General features: G+C 40.7%; 1 long non-coding RNA gene across 1 annotated transcript; it reads left to right on the forward strand.

Annotated features, from left to right (window-relative positions):
* Positions 1-936: 936 nt before the first annotated feature.
* Positions 937-15,142, forward strand: LOC136287826 (uncharacterized). Its single transcript, XR_010720364.1, has 3 exons — positions 937-1,061; positions 1,147-1,224; positions 14,619-15,142. It is a non-coding gene; the product is annotated as an uncharacterized lncRNA (long non-coding RNA).
* The last annotated feature ends 890 nt before the right edge of the window (positions 15,143-16,032 follow it).

The raw sequence follows: 16,032 nt of genomic DNA on the forward strand, positions 1-16,032 counted from the left end.
ATTAAAAAGCATTTTTTCTTTGGTACCAGTATAAATGGGAGACGAAGTATCAGCCCCACAAGTACATCCCCACCTTATTCAGTTGCATGAATTTTTAGGTAACCTCATCATCCGTGATGAGTTTTTTGCCCTTTTATTACCTTTCTTTTAACAACAGGAGTTGATCATAAATTCATCAGCCTGCTGGGTGACCACAACCTAGTGTGGCCCAGACTCTTACACCTGTTTATTCTGCACAGTGTCCTGCACAGTGTCCTGCACAGTGAAGGAGCAGAGGTGATGGGCTAGAAAAAAGGGTTGGATGGCCTATGGCTATGGGAACCATATTGTTAAGTGAATAATGTATATTTAGCACTTGGAAAAGCTGGCTCAGTTCTAGGCTCCTTTTTCATTTACAGCTTTCTGCCTTTCTGTTTTGCTGCATTCAAAATGGGAAAGTTTCCACAAATTTTCTGCAATCTGCAGATGAAATCTGTAGTGATCTCGTGATGCCTCCTGGCCTAAGCATCCTCAGCTTCAGTTAAGGTAGATTGTGAGCTTCTTACATGCTAATGCAATAGATGACAGTAATTCAGGTTTTGCCTCCAGCACATCTCTTTACAAAAGCGTAGGAATGAGGTTATATTTAATCTTAATTTAGAAATGAATGCATTTCATAAAAAGAAACTGATGCAAGCAGCTATGCCATACTATAGTGAGCAGCAGGGTTTGGACCCATGGTTGCCATAGCTCTGACAGGGCTGGCAGCACCCCACAGCTTGCACATGAGACTGGGGCTCTAGCATTAGCTATGTTCCTCACAGTATGTGGCAAGAGGACGCGTTGCTGAGCATTTGCTCTTAATGTTCTGTAAACAACCAGGGATGGAAAATGAGCATTACCTCACTCACTGCAGAGGAACTGCCCTTACTGCTTCCAGGTGTTTCCCATTCTTAGGCTGTTTGGTAGCACCTGAGCTCACCCTGGAGAAGAGGCATTTAGCTATAGCTGTTTGTGCTGACTGGGGGTTATAAGGGGAAGTGGTGATGGGTGATGTTAGGAGGTTTATATACGTGTGTAAGGTGAGTAGGCTTTTACAGAAGAAAGAAAATGTGCTTCCCTAATGAAACTTGTTTTCTCTGCTGAATTTGAATAACCTGTTTGCAGACATGAAGGTGGAAGAGAGGAATCTGTTTGCAGACATGGAAGTTGACTTGTTTGCTTGCTTTTTTTGCAACAGTGCAGGTAGGTTACTCATCTCTGTGGAAAAAAAACAATTTACATTTCCTAAAAACAGGAACATTGCAGAGGAAAAGGGAGCTCTTCAGAAATGGATGAGGCAACACCTTAAATTCTATGTAACTTGCAGAAAAACGTTGGGTGGCTGATAGTATTGAAGTATTTTTAAGTCCTCTGGTAAAGAATTGTTCAGAGTTTTGCTGTTGCAAATGAAGTCGTACCTGACCTGAAGCTAAAGGAATCTTTAAAAACATAAATTATGTTTTTTTTCATAATTTATTAGTTGTTCTGAACTGAAATTGATTAAATAGTCTGAATTGCAGCTTAGGGTGCTTAAACTGTCTTTCTCTATTGGAAGAGTGAAGGAAACTGTGCTGAAGGTGGATTGTGTAACTTAGCTGGAATCCTGGCTGCATAAGTATGAGAGTATTAGTACATGTGTTATTAGCAGTTGGATAGTTGAATATGAATAAAACCCCCCACCTATAAATCAGGGCCTGTCAGCATTTACAATACTATTTGTTCTTCTGAGAGGATGCAGATGGAGTGGTGATAGTTTTGCCCTTAGGGAAAGCTGATGCAGAGCTTTTTGTAGGGGTCATGATGATCTTTGCAACAATTGGAAAATTATCCAATGCCATTCATTCTTTTTCACTCTTTTTGGGGCTTGATCCTCATTCTTCCAAATCTTAGAGTCATAGAATAATTTAAGTTGAAAAAGATGTCTAAGATCTTTCTGTTCTCTAGGCAGAGCAATGGAAACCTAGGGATCTATGAAAGAGTTTACAGTGTCCGGGCTATTTTTAAAGACAATGAGTTCACATGATAAAGTAATATCTCTATAATTTAAAAATAATTTAAAATATCAAAGTGTATGAAAATACTTAAGTGGGGATGAGAAAAGCAGTGTTGTAAATATAAAATATTGAGGAACTCCACATTTGATTATCAGAAGAGGTGGTGTGACTTTAAGCAACACTGATTTGAAGCTTTATAGACCAAACCAACAAAATAATTTAATTCAGACTAGGTAATGTCCACCAAAGACTGAAGTAGCTTAGCTGCTACTTGGAGGCTCCTTTTCTCATGTGAACATGAGAGGACTGAAAACTGTCTAATATATAATGGATGCCTTTTCTGTAAAGGTGCTGGGAAGTTCAAGAAAAGTGCTGATCAGTTTAGACTTGGAAAAATTATAGATGCAGTAATAAACAAGATAGTGGTGAATAAATATACTATGGAAGAGTTGGCTTAGCTTTTGGAGGGATGACATGCCTTAGAAGCTGCCTGAAAGTCCTTGAAAGGATCAGTTAACGTGGACAAATGTTGAGATTGACCACATGGCTTTGCAAAAGGAATCACTGATTCTCAAAGGAGTGAGCACTTATGGGATCAGAAGAAAGGGCTTACTGAGGGTAAATTGAAAGCTAGGAAAGAACATGCTCAGTTTTAACAGAGGAAAGAGTTCTGCAATGGAGCCCTTGACAGGTTTTAACATAAAGCTGCAAACGCTGGCTCAGAGGTTCCTGAAGTGCACATTGTTGGACGGGTGCTCTGGAAAAAGCATCGCTGTGTTTCTGTGATTCATCGTGTCTCCTGGGGGTGTGCATTGCTTTCCACTGATGCTGGGGATCCTGCAGGGACTAGCTCAGCCCTAGCCAACTAATCTTCAGATGGCTAACTTAAGTAGAATGAATCCCCCCCCAAAATTAATGAGTTTATTTCAAGCTAAGAAACACTGGATGGGATTTTCCTGAGTTGTTTGGAAATTCCACTTCTAGCTTTTATTCCTTTCACATCTTTTTTGCACTAAAGGTATTTTACGGTATGCAAAGTATGGATCGTGTTATAATTTTGCATAATTTCTAGTCACATTCAGGAAATGCAAACCATGTAAGAGGGGGTGGAGAATCCCATCACGTTATCGCTCTCATACTTCATAAGCTTTTGAGCATTCCTGGGATCCTTCAGGAGCAAACCCAGGTACAAGTGTGTTGCGCTCTGTGTTGCTCCCAGTCACATCTATCTCTGCAAGGCACCTGCCAATCCTGTTTCATTTGAGTTTTCCAGCTGTTGATCCTCCTGGCATCCACTGGCACAAGGGAAATGAATGTGTCTTTGAGGAGACACCTAAACCATTAAAAAACTGAAGTAATTGAAAAGAATATCATGTTGACATGTTTCTCTTCCTTTCAAGTGGATCTGAGGAAGATAAGTATTTTTTTCCAATAGACAGGAGCTATTTATTAGTATGGTGGGATTGGGGTTTTTTTGGTGGTTGTTTTTTGTTTGGTTGGTTTTGTTTGTGGTTTTTGCTTATTTGCTTTGTTTTTTCCTATTTGCCTTCTAAATAAACACAATTGAATATGGCCATGCATGAATAGCTCTTTCCGGAATGAAGAAAAATAAGTAAGTAACTGTTTCTTTTTTAGTTATCCAGTGAGAAATTAATTCAGAGCAACAATTTATTATATTGGAACTTAAGGGCAAAGCATAGTCATTAATTTTTAAGCAAATGTAATTTCTTTTGTAAAAATATAATGAGATGTAGTAAACAAACCACAAATAAATTAGGCAAGCCTAAGGAAGGCAAGATGCTTGCAGTGGAGGCTGTTTCTATGCGTTGCCATTGTTTTTTTCCTCACACTGTAGTTGCAAACATAGTTGTTCTGGACTGTACAACAGCTCTGCAGCATTTCCTATTAAACTGAGCAAACTGAATTTTGCAGCCCATGCGTATGACTCTGTAACAAGAGCTGGAGTGATGCTTCCTGTGGGCAGATGATGAGGAAGGTGTGTGAGCCCCAGCTCCTGAGCTTGGCTGGAGCTCCTGGCTATGGCCCCACACAGGCAGAGCTGTCTCTTCTCCCCAGAGACCTGGCAGTGACTCTTGGGAGGTGATGCCTCATCAGTTCTGCTGACTGGGGAGAGCATGAGCATCATCACAGTGCTTTCAGATGCTAGAAAACCTTCCTTGAGTCCACTGATTAGGTCACTTGGCCAACGCAGACTTCTGTATGGGACTTCTTTTTTTATCCGCATGCTGTCTTTACCTAGTACAGGAAGTAATGAAGGAATAATCTTTAATATTTTGTTATCTCCACACAATTCAGGGCATTCATTTCTATCTCTCTGTTGTTTGTTTGGTTTGTTTTGTTTTTTTTTCTTTCACTGCCCCTCCAACCCCTCTAGCTAATCAGGATTTATTAAATCTTTCCAGATTTCTGAGGAGGAATTTATTCTTAATGATGCAAAAGAATTTTAATGTAGCACTTGCTAATGGAAAAGCTCTTCTTAATTACCACTGGAAACTTCAGCCCCTGAGTAAGAACTTAATATTTGGTTGCTTTAAAGCTTTCCATGTGAGAGAGCTCCTCCTCCCCTCCAAGCTCCCACTCTGTTTCCAATAACGTTTACAGGGCTCTCCAAAAATGTTGCAATGATCTCATCCGGTAAAATAACCCTGGTCAGTACTAGCCCAAATCCTCCATTAGGCTGTATCTGCCTGCGGGGGCATCAGGCTGCCACCACCAACCTCTCCCCCATCGCAGCAGAGATGCCCTGAGGCCGGGAGGGAGGCAGAGGGTAACAAAGAGTGTCTGTGGGCAGAGCCGGGGGCTGGCAGGAGCTGCTTGCAGCCTGGTTTCACGAGAACAAGACGCCTGTCATTGCTGCCACAGCTCACCCCTAGCAGCATGAGGGTTTATCCCCTCCCACCCCTCAGACAGGCCATGCTCTAGTGAAACACTAGGAGAAGTAGACAATCAGTCAGGAATTTCCTAAGTAACAATACAAACTAAAAAGGGGAATTACCAGCTGGAGTTTTTCTATCAAAATGGCAGAGATTAGGGAATCTTTTCCTTGTCTTAGATATATGGCCTGCTGTGTCCAGGATGTCTTTTCATATGGTCTTTATATAAGTCAGTCTCTGGCCCTGAATGCTGTTATTGAACTCTAGGGTATAAGATATGGCCTCCAGTACTACATAAATAAAAGCAAAACTTTTCAGCTGAGTAGTCAAATGATGTTGAGGGAGTTTGAGTTCAAGAAGAGTGATCTAATTTGACTGTTAAAAAATTTAATAAAAACTCTGAAAAAAAAATTAATTGTGAGAAGATTATGCTATGATTGTTAAACTACCAAAAATTTTCAGAAGAACCTGTTGGGTGGGCAGTATTTTAGGCAGCTGCATTAACATCAAGTAATGGTTCAGAAAATTCAGTTTTGGAGCTTGGTGCTGGGTTTTTTGCTATTAAATGCCTGTGCATGAGCTTACCAAACTGAGGTCATTTGGATGTATACATGGTTTGGAAGGTAGAGTTGGAGATAAAATCAGTTGGATTAAAATACAGGAGGAGAAAGACATCATTGGGTTGTTGTGATATTAACTTGCAAGGAAACATTTTTTCTGTAAACTCACATGTGTAGTCTCAGAATGGAGCACCAGCTGTGTCTATCTCTGGAGAGATCTAGCTAACAATGCATGTCAGAAAAAATTATAGCATAATTTATTCATACCTCTCAGAATAGCAGAAATAAGGCTGAAATCCATGTGCCTGAAAACAAAAGGTTTTGTATTCCAATCTTGCCCAAGGATGGTCTATAAGAGTGATAAAATGCCATGGCAAAGAAAAAAGCAAATTAAAACATAGTTCCTAATCAAACTCTGAAATAAGTGTTAAATTCAAGGAACAATGGACTTGTCAATTAAAGTGAGAGTGGCAAGCCCTGCAGCACAAACTTTTTTCCTGGCTCTGAGCATTGGGGGTGTGGGGTGAGTTTGGGACTGACTTGATCAGGCCAGGATGGCTACAATTCAAGTTCCATTTAATTTTATTTTTTTTAAATCAGTGTTGAGTTGTGTTTTCTGTCAAGGTTATTCTTCAGTTAGTCTTTCAGGAGGGGAGACTGGCCAAAAGAAAAGAAGGAGTCTGACATTCGATGTCATATCTTGCAAGAGCTATTCTTTGGCAGGGCTTTGTTCTGGCAGTAAAGCAGGAGATGGATGGTGCTTCTTCAAGCTAACAGCATTGGGAGAGCTATTCTCAAAGAGATGTTACAAAATGGTGTAAAGAAACAAGCCAGAGTATCAGGCTGGATGATACTGGGGCATTTCTTAGGCTGGTATTTCTGCAAGAAACCAGTATAAAGCACTTGTGTTGGTGATTGTTCTACGGTTTAAAAAAAAAAAAAAAAAAAAAAGAAAATAAAAGAAAAAAAAAGAAAAAAAAAAAAAGAGGTCAAGTTACTGGAAATACGAAAAATACCATAAGTGATAGTTTCCTGGCTAGTCTTGGTTTGCCTCAGAAATGCTTTGGTGATGCTGTGCTTCCAATAAACATTAGTGTATAACAAAACACATTCTGTTTCCAGCACTTCTGATGGTGACTGTCCTCTCAAATCTAACTCTTTGTTGTCTGGTTTGGTGAAGTGGTTACAGCACTCTGCCAGCACTATTCCTCTGTCACTAGAGCTGTATCAACAGTGATGACTAGCTGAGCTGGCAAGATAGAGATGGCATTTCTTGCTCGTGGAGTCTGGGGTTTTTCTTTGGACTTCATAGTTCTGAGTGGAAAAATGATGATGACTATTTGGTACTTCTGTCACCTGTGGTGAAAGAAACCAAGATACAAAAAGCAATGTAAGAATGCAAATATCAGTAGATGTGAGTACTTTGGAAAATCACAAATAAATGCAAGCCTAACTTTAATCTTCAGTGGTTTGCCTTAGGATTTATTTTCATGTTCATACACATCTCTCCCTAGCATATCAGTTCACCTGGAGAATGGAATTCAAAATGTACTGAAACACTTTTTTTTTTTTTTCTGAGGCAAACAGGTGGTTGATTTAGCATGGAATCAGTATTCTGTGTACTTCCAAACTTTCTCTTATGTTTGAGATATCTTATTATCTAAGTCTTGTTCCAAAGAGATGTTTAAAATTAAAAAGCAGATGAAATGGGAGAGCAAAAACCACCTCTTGGTGAAGATAGAATTGCTCTGAACAATGTGGCTCAAAGAGCAAACGCATCTTGTTTATAAATGCAGTATGTACTAAAGCTGTCTGCAGGACAGAAGTGTTCAGTCTTGTAGGGAGTGTATTAAACACAAATTAGGGTTACTGTGTCACTGCTGGTCCCTCATTCTGGTATCTGTAACCTCTGAGAATGCTGCTCTTCTCTCACCATTTTACATTTAAAGAGTAGGAAGAAGGGAAGCGGGAATATGCCACCGTTGCAGATAGGAAACAGAGAAGCAGATTAAGCCCTTTGGCTGGGAATATTCAGGAAATTTGCTGGCAAATCAGGAAACTGGTTTGGCACATGCTAATCTTCATCTTCAACCTGAGCAGAACATCCCTCTTTCAAGAACATAATTATTTAATTATGTCTGTTTAGGAAACTAAATTCAATCCTCCTTGTCTGAAAAGACATCCTGGCTCATCTGGAAATTTAAATTATGATTTAAAAATAGTTACAAGTCAGTGTTTACTCATACAGTATTATCTGCTGGAAAAGGCATTGGATATGCTAGTTACAAATGTACAAGTCAAGCAGTTACAATACACTGTGCCCATCGGGTGTTTCTGCTAGGGAGCACAGGCTGAAGGGAAACACAAACATGAGTATGAATTTGTCTTTTAGTTTGGGGCTCTGGAATGTTTCTGTTCTAACAGTGTTCTAATAAAACCAAAACACTGTCTCTTTCCCAGCAAAGTTATAAATAGAAAGTAGGCACTCTCCTTCTTATACAGAAAGATAAACTGCAAAATAAGATCGTTCACAAAATGAAAAAACATCCAATTTAAAATGCTGATGTTTTACTTGTGTCTCAGAGCTGCTGCATTTCTGCAACAAGCAGTTACTATTTCTCTTTCATTTTTCCCATGTAATTGATTTCTTCTCGTGACTGAGAATGGCATGATGCAGCACAAACAAGACAAATAGTCCTTCTGCACAGTGTCTCTGTCCTCTGTGCCTCATACAGGTGAGCTGATGGTGATTCTCAAGTCTAGACGGCCACAAGCAGCTTTGGGGCTGTGCAAACCGTGCAACCAGAATCCGCTAGTGACATAGGTCAGAATGTACTTCTGGTCCTGTTTTAGAATCATAGAACCATTTAAGCTGGAAAAGTCCTCTGAGATAATTGTCACACCATTAACCTAGAACTTCCAAGTCCACCACTAAACCAAGCCCGTAAGTGCCCCATCTTCACAACTTTTAAATATCTCCAGGAATGGTGGCAACTTCCCTGGACAGCCTGGTCCAGTGCTTGACAAACATTTTTGTGAAGAAATTTTTCCATCCAAACTTTTTCTGGTTCAATCCATTTCATGGTTATTTGGGTCTGGAACTTGCTTTGTAGATGACATAAAGCTGGGAGGAGTGGCTGATACTCTAGAGTGTTGTGCTGCCGTTCAGAGCATCTTGACAAACTGGAGAAATGGTGGCCAGGAACCACACAATGCTCACCAAAGGGAGTAAGTATGAAGTCCTCCACCTGAGAAGATGGAAATCCAAGCACTAGAATATTCTGGAGCCTGACCAGATGGGAAGCAGTTTTGCAGGAAAAAAAAGCTGGGTCTCCTGGTGAATACAAAGTTGATGTGAGCCAGCAGTGTGTCCTTTGGCACTTGCTGCCCAGCAGCCTCTTGAGCTGCACCAGCAAAAGCTTTGCCAGCAGGTTGAGGGAGGGGAGCCTTCTGCTCTCCTCAGTCCTGCTGGGGCCAGGGGGGCTATCTCCACTCCTGGGCTTCCCATTACAAGACATGGGGGTAGTAGGAGGAGGCCAGAAAATAACCACATGATGAAAGGATTGTAGCATTACAATGAGAGTGAGAGAGAGGGAGGTGTTACCTGACTGGGGCAGAGATGGGAGTAAAGATGGAAACTGACTCTGCTCAGTGGTATCCTGTGAAAAGAAGAAAGGCAATGTGCTCAAGCTGGACTGCAGGAGGAATTTTGCTGTGAAGATGGCTGAATGCTGAAAGAGATTGCCCAGACTAGTTATGGAGTTGACATCCTTGGGAGACATTAAAAACCTTACTGGATGTAGTCTTGAGTGGCATGTTGTAGCTGACCATCCTCTGAGTGGGGGGCTGGGCTAAATGATCCCTAAAAGTCACTTCCAACCTCAGCAATTGTCTGATTCTGACTTGTAAGCTCATATTACAGTATTAAAATTCTTATTTTTAAACGATATTTGATATTTATAGGATTTACTACTAAAGGAATATTGAGAAGCATCAGCCAGAGCTATGGCTCCCAGGGAGCTGTTTATACAGGTAGACAAGACTTAGGACCATGAAAGAGAAGGGCAAAGAAACAAAAGGATTTGCTGAAGGCAAGCTGCAAGCCTTATCTTCCTCATTCCTTGTACAGTACTCTATTCACAAGTGGGTTTTTCTCCCTCCTCCCCCCACAGAGACACTCTAGATTTTGTTTCTAAGTCTGCATCGGTAAAACATGAGATATGAATGCACAGATCTCACTTATAAATTTACTAATATAGATTACATTTCTGAAACAAGTTTGCCCTCTATTCAGCAGTTGAGGGAAACAGAGGTACATTCATTCTGTGAGAACCTCTTCAAAGGTCCATTCACAGCCATCCATGGGAAGCGCTACATTGGCGGGCATGTGTGAGAGAAAAAGTACTTTAATTGAATGCATGAGTATTTAACCGACTGCCAAATGGTGACTGGCCTCTGTGCAGGCCCAAAGTTGCACATGTCCTGCTGGGAGCAAGAAACTGCTGCAGACACAAGCCATCCTCTTACTCTATGAACTGCCCAGTAGACCAGGCACTGCAGAATGAAGACAAATCTGTCAAGGTGGCCATGGGAACTGAAAACAAGGCTTCTTGCAATACAGATCATTCATTCGGCTGAAGGACCTCCTAAATATGGCTTCTATCTGTGTACAGAGCTGTGAGCTCTGGGTACTCTGAACAGAGATGATTGCTTTCAGGTTTGTGTAGGAAATTTGTTAAGTCTAGTCTGGGGTACAAAACTACTGTCGTGTTATTTTTAAATGTGGACTCCAGTCTCCAGTTTCATTCTACCTTTGCTTGCTCATTGTATATTTTGTTTTCTGTCCTTCCATTATTAAAAGCTAATGTACTTATGTTTTCCTTGAAAAATACCCTGATGGATACTGACTAATAATACATAGCATCCATAAAGAAGGTGAAGAGAATGGGCGAAGGCAGCAGGGTCTTTGGGGATGCACTTAACGCAGCTCATTAAAAATATGTGAATCTGCTTCAGGATATTTGATAAACATTGATTTTGCTCATAGAGAGCAAAAGATAAAATGCAGCCCCCCTCCTCTTTTTCTGCAAAATGAAAGGAACTGATGTAATTGTTCTAAATCCAATACAATGAAGTGCTGCTGGAGCAGTGCCAGCAATGTATTTCCTGCCAGTGTCTGCTCTTCCAATCAGTTTAATTATGAGCAATTGTTTGGGTTGTGCTGTGAAGAAATATTAGAGAATGGAAAAAAGAACATACTTTGGGTCGCTACTTTGCAACTGATTCATGGTTTGGCAGAAACCATTAACTAGATTTTATGCTTTACAGTGCTGTAATGGTATCATTGTGGATCAGCCTTGCCATATAAGCACATACAGCACAAATCCACCGTTTATTTTGACAAGGTTTTAGTTGAAGCATTTGAAAAATGCTGAAATAACATCAGCTATTGGCTAGAATTTTTGGTTAATCATGTGCCTACTCTTATCCAAGGGATCTAGGCAGCCCATGAAAAACTGGCTATTGTTAATGTCTCCTGTGTTTGTCGGTCCTGTCAAATTTTTATAATAATTTTTCTTGTGCTTGACACACTTCTCATGTCTTGCTGCTGCATGCAGAGGCATTTTGCAATCCTAGATCAGTTCTTGTGGAGGGGGAGACTGGGGTAACACGGTTCTTCTCCCAGATTGCAGCATTTCTCTTCTTCTGACTGTTTTTCTTGGGATGCTGAAGATTTAATTACGCTCACAGTACTGCTCTGGAAGCAAATCCTGATTAATGTGTACTTCAGCTTCTGTGGAATGGTTTCAATGCAGACTAGAGAGGGTGTTTACTGGGGCAGTGCCTCTGTGCCGAATAGTCTTCCTGCAGAGATGTTGCAGGACGAAACCCAAAATGCCTGTTAGTGCTGCTCAGCAGCCTGGTCAGCTGCCAGGACGGGAGCCAGCTGGGCACAGCCCTCGGCTGTGCAGGGGAGCAGGTTCTCACATTGCCCAGCCTGATGTAGCCACCCCTGGTGTCATTCCTCTCCAAGCAGAGAATTTTAGATTTCAGACATTGTCAGATACTACTGATCAGCAAACTAGAAAAAAATCCCTTGGAATACAGAAAACAAAGAATTCATAGCACTTGTGGCAAATGTTCAGGGGCTCATGCCTAGATCTGATGTGACATGCTGCAAGAGCAAGCTCCCTCCAGGAATGTCATATAAACTAACCCAATCTGGATCCTGTTCCAACAGAAGACAAAAGATGCACTTGTTTTCATATTTGCTAATGGAAAATGTTCATTTTTCCCCTCACTCTCATGTGAGCTGTGACACTTTTCTGATACCAGAATAAATCTTGGATAACTAACACATCTCTCCTTGTACTGAGTAATATGGCATTAAAGGAAATAAATTGTGTAAATGCTGCAGGTGGCATTTTGCATCTCTGCCAGGTTCTTCAGTCTTTACATTAAGCATGTTTCTTAGATGTAGCTTAAGCCTGCAAAGTTCAAGGGGTACACGGGTCCAGCTGTGTGCAAAAATGTGGGGATCCAGCTGCAAATCATCTGCAACTTGGGCTACACCAATTCTGCTGTTAAAATGTGAGCAATGGTAATTCCTAGCAAGGGAGTTGTGAATTTCAACAGAGTTCAGAAATAATAGTGACAGGAACAGAAGTCCTGTGTTTGGATCCTATGTTTAGTACTTTCTTACATATCTGCTGCTTAGCTTGAAGATCGTTTGAGAGATCACATTTTGCTTGATGGGGTGCTGCACTTCAGTTATCTAAGCATGTCTTGGAAAATAATTTTCCATCAGGAAGCAGTGTTCTGTGAGTACAAATCCTTCCATGAAGAGATGTTGCAGAAGGAACAATAATCTTGGTTGATCCAGGAAACAGAGATAGGGCAAATGAAACTGCTGTTTAGAAAAGTAGGATCAAGAGCATAATTGGAGATAAGGCGATAAGATCATGTGATGCATTGTAGATGTTACCAGGGAAGAAGAGATTAAAATCACTCTGTTCTAGGTCAATTGAATAGAATGAAACCATGAAATACTACTTTATTCTAGGCACTGACATACTAATAAATAAGGGCAGAGGTGGGTCTCATAAAGAAATTTCCATTACCACTGATGTTTTTAAGAGCTGTATTTTGTCTAAAAATAAAATTTGTTATGTTGCCAGATTTATAACTTTTATTTTTTCCAGCCATATTTTTAGAGTTACCCAGAAGAGTAATTTGTTGATTTGAGACCATGGCTGCAACCTGCTCTGCTGCTGCCTTCTGCTGCAGCCTCAGGAAAGGTCAAAATGGGATGAGTGCCTGCCTGGCTGGTCCTTTTACCAGTCTCATTACACTGCTTAACATTACTTGCTTATTGGAAGCTTTTTGCGTCAGGGGAAGTTGTGCCCCCCTGACATCCTCTGGCTGTTCAGTGCGAACCGCATCTTTCCTTGCACTGCCTCATCACCAAGTTTTCACAGTGCTAAGCTCCCTCTTTTCCTAAACAATTTATGACGACATTAAAAGGCACAGTTCCCTAAAATAATCTCCATATGAAAGTTGGATTTTGTTTTATTTCTACATTTTCTCCTCCCATCCTTAAAAACATAATTCTATGAAGGATGTTCCCTTAACACCAGCCTTTGCTTATTGTGAGTCATTGGGAGGGACCTTGTTCAATTTTTTTTTTGAAATCCAAGAAAACTATTCTGTAGGAACATCCAGGTATATTGCCCTTACAGTGACTCTGGTAGTGTGCCAAGACATAACTCTCTTGTTTCCTGGGAAAGCTCCTCCTCAGGATATCACATCAGTCTGTCTGCTGCTTGCATTTTTTGCTACAGTTTTGACTGATTCCTCAAGTCCAGAGGTGAAATTTATTGGTTAGCAAGCTAACTATTCAAGTTACAGAGAACTCTTGAAGAAAAAAAAAAATTAACATTGAATTTGCCTCTTCATACTTTTTCTATTACTGTCACTGTTTTATAGCAATGGCTGGAGTTGGATATTAACACCAAGGAACAGTTAGGTCTCCATACAGCATCTACCAGTAAAGATCTTTATGGTCTTTGCATACAGCTTAGAATATAGACAAACTGTAGTGTGGCAGTACTCATGCAATGCCTGAGCAGTGGCACCCAGTCCCATCTGTAGCATTAAGGTGTTGATTCAAGCCAAAATCACACCAGAAACCTTTCCAGTTCTTGCCTTCACATGCAAGTCCTGGGCACATCTTGGGAGCTAGGACCAGTTCATCTTGTGCTAATATCTGTTTTGGAGACCCCACTCCCTTTTGCTGGGTGGATTTAGAGGTAAGGATGTGTGTTGCTCCATGGCATCCAGCCTGGGTGCTGTGAATGGTCCCAGTCCTGGTCAGTGCACAGCTGTAACCATGGTGCTCATTGTGCCATCACAGAGACTCTGCTAGATACCAGCCTGCGACTGCCCTCAGGAGAGGGGTTTTATCTATTTATTAATTTTCCTTCAGAAAAATGTCTTGGGAGATCCCAGTACATCAGCACTGTGAAAAGCTGAGTGGGCTGTAGTTGGTTTGCACAGACTTATTCAAATTCCATTTGGAGACCTGCAATGATTTTCTTCCATTTCATTTCTTCCATGTGGATTTCCCCTGAATACTTGCCACGAGGCAGTGCCTGTCCACACATGTCCCAGCTCCCGTGGCTCAGTGGCCTCTTTTGGCCTGCACAAGGTTCCCTGTGATCCTCCACTAGCACTGGCTCCATGAGTGTCCTCAGTTGAAGGACACATGTGCTTTGGATTTACAAGTCGGTCTTTTCTGACTGTTTCCACACAGCCCCCACATACTCTGTTCTGTCTCGTCACAGAGCTCTTGGGTCTGTCCTGCTGCCATGAGACAAGTGCTCCCATATTCATGCAGTGCTTGCGCACAGTGATCACAGGTAGGGTCCTTCAAAGTGGCCTTCTGGATGTTTTTCACTTCTCTGACAGTGTCATATTCATGCTGTTATATTTCATGGCACCCACTGATTGAAACACACTGCGATGTTTTAAAGAGTCTTTATTTCATGATAAGGTTCCTCAGTTTCAGTGGCTTTTCATGCATTTAAAGTAGACAAAAGTATTTGGAAAGACGTTGACACTTCCTCTTCCCCATGTCTATTTCCTTGCAGTGCCCTCAGTAGAGGAACTCAGCGAGTGAGCTCCTGCTCCTACAAGGGCTGTTTAGTCCATCCATACAAGAGAGAGCAGTCACCACCTTCCTGGGCCTCCACAGGCTGCTCCTTTCCACCGAGCTTCTTTTCATGGTTAGTGAGATTAAAACTCCCAGGAGATGCCCCAGCAGAGCAGCACGGTGTTTCTGGCTGTGCCTGGCCAGCTTGAACAGACCAAAACAAAGATTAATTGACTTGATCTGACAGCATTAACTTGCCACTGAGACCCACACTAATGTCTCTGTGCAGTCTGTAGGCCTCACAGTATATAATCAAAAGCTTGTCTGTTTTCATATTCTGCCTCTGACACTGGCCAAGAGCAGATGCTTTGGCTAATGATGTTTATATCCAGGCCATCTTGCTAGGACTCACCCTCAATACTGCTAAAATGACTATCCTACTGTATGGTATATATAGATCATTAAATAAGATTGATGTTAAAAACCATCTACATGATAAAACACAAGAGACAGTGTAAGAAACTGTCAGGGTACTGCTGTAATAAAATTATTTCAAGCTCACATTTATTGCAAACTATCTGCTTTGATTTTTTTTTCACCCTCAAGAACAGTTTGCATTGTGGCATTAGAATCCTTTTCTTGGGTCTCTCAATTCATCTCTCCTTTCATGCTGTTGGCTAGATTATAAATCCTGCAAGCAGAACTGGCTTTGCACCCTAAAGTGCATACTTTTAGTGTTTTAAAGTCCCCTTGCTTTAGAATATATTTTTTCTGTTGGTCAAGTTACTTTACTTTGAAAATCTATTCATAAAGACAAAAAACTTTTTAGGTCTCTCAAATGTTCTTATCAGAAAATAATAATGTATTATAACCACAACAGTAAAAACCAATTTCATTCTTTTTCTAATTAGACAGAAATTTTTCCACAAGTTAAGCAATAAAAGTACTTGGCTGAAGGGAACTTATGGTTTTGTTTTAGTGGGTTATTGGCTTTGGATTCCAAATAAGCTTCTACCCTTTGGTTAATTTTTCCTGCTTTGCCTCATAAGAATTCTCCATTGTTTGAAACCTGCTCTGTAGCTGAAAATGTGAAAATGTGAAGTTGGAGACTCTTATGGAAGCACTAACACTATGATTGGTACTATTCTTCAATAGTACTAATAGTATCAAAGGATTAAATTCCTTTACTTTTTTTTTTTTAAATCAATTTTTTTTTAAGTCTGTGCCTTCTTTCTGTATCAACTTCCCTTGTTCTGGTGTGGTTGCTGTCCAAGTGGAAAAAGCATTTAAAAATTAATTCCTATAGCTTTCAGGTGCTCCTCTTCTAAGTAGCACTCAGTCAAAAATAGTTGTGGTTATTTTCTGTTATTTGTGTTGTTTCTATTCAAATATGTTGAAGGGAGTCCTATCCT

The sequence above is a fragment of the Chamaea fasciata genome, unplaced genomic scaffold (assembly GCF_029207755.1).
Source record: "Chamaea fasciata isolate MVZ Bird 193981 ecotype frontalis unplaced genomic scaffold, bChaFas1.0.hap1 SCAF_3, whole genome shotgun sequence".
Taxonomy (NCBI): domain Eukaryota; kingdom Metazoa; phylum Chordata; class Aves; order Passeriformes; family Sylviidae; genus Chamaea; species Chamaea fasciata.